This window comes from Pygoscelis adeliae, unplaced genomic scaffold, assembly GCF_000699105.1.
Source record: "Pygoscelis adeliae isolate BGI_AS28 unplaced genomic scaffold, ASM69910v1 Scaffold325, whole genome shotgun sequence".
Taxonomy (NCBI): Eukaryota; Metazoa; Chordata; class Aves; order Sphenisciformes; family Spheniscidae; genus Pygoscelis; species Pygoscelis adeliae.
Genome location: NW_008824769.1, coordinates 515,224 through 515,874, shown reverse-complemented (window position 1 = coordinate 515,874; position 651 = coordinate 515,224).

The window sequence follows — 651 nt, the reverse complement described above, 5'->3', positions numbered from 1 at the left end:
AGCTAAGGGACTGGTCCTCAGCATCTGGTTGACTAAGAGCAGCATCTTGTGTGGCTTAAACTCCCGCATGGCAGAGCCGTAACGGGGACTCGGGAGGGAGGAGAGCTGCCAAGGGTCCGGCGTGGCATCAGCCGGGTCCAGCTCCAGCAGTGTTTCTGTGGCCGCTCTCCACAGCCCGACCTGAGCAAGCCATGGAGCAGGGACCTGCTCACATCTGCAGCAGGGACCTGGCTCACATCTGCAGCAGGGACAGCCACCACGCTGGAGAGGGACAAGCAGGGCTGGTTGAGGGGTCGGGGATGCTCAGACTTGCACAAGCCGGACTCCTCCCAAGAGCATCTTTAACGGAGAGCTGCGTCATCCATAGGGAGCTCCCTTGGCTGTGGTCCCTGCTCCGGATGGGGATGCTCGTGTCAGCCGTCAGACAGTGCTCGGCCCCGGGAGCCACAGCAAACAGACGTACGTTCGCTGAAACAACTGCTAATTGTTCCCAATTAGGGCCAGGTCTTGAATACTCATCAGCGCGTGGCACGAGCCCTAATGCGTTTCACAGGATGGCAGGGAATGGTGGCAGCGGAGCACGGGGAAGGCGCCCCGCCACCAGCGCCTGCCCTGCCGAGGGGGGAGAGTTGGATTTACGCTGCGTTCCGG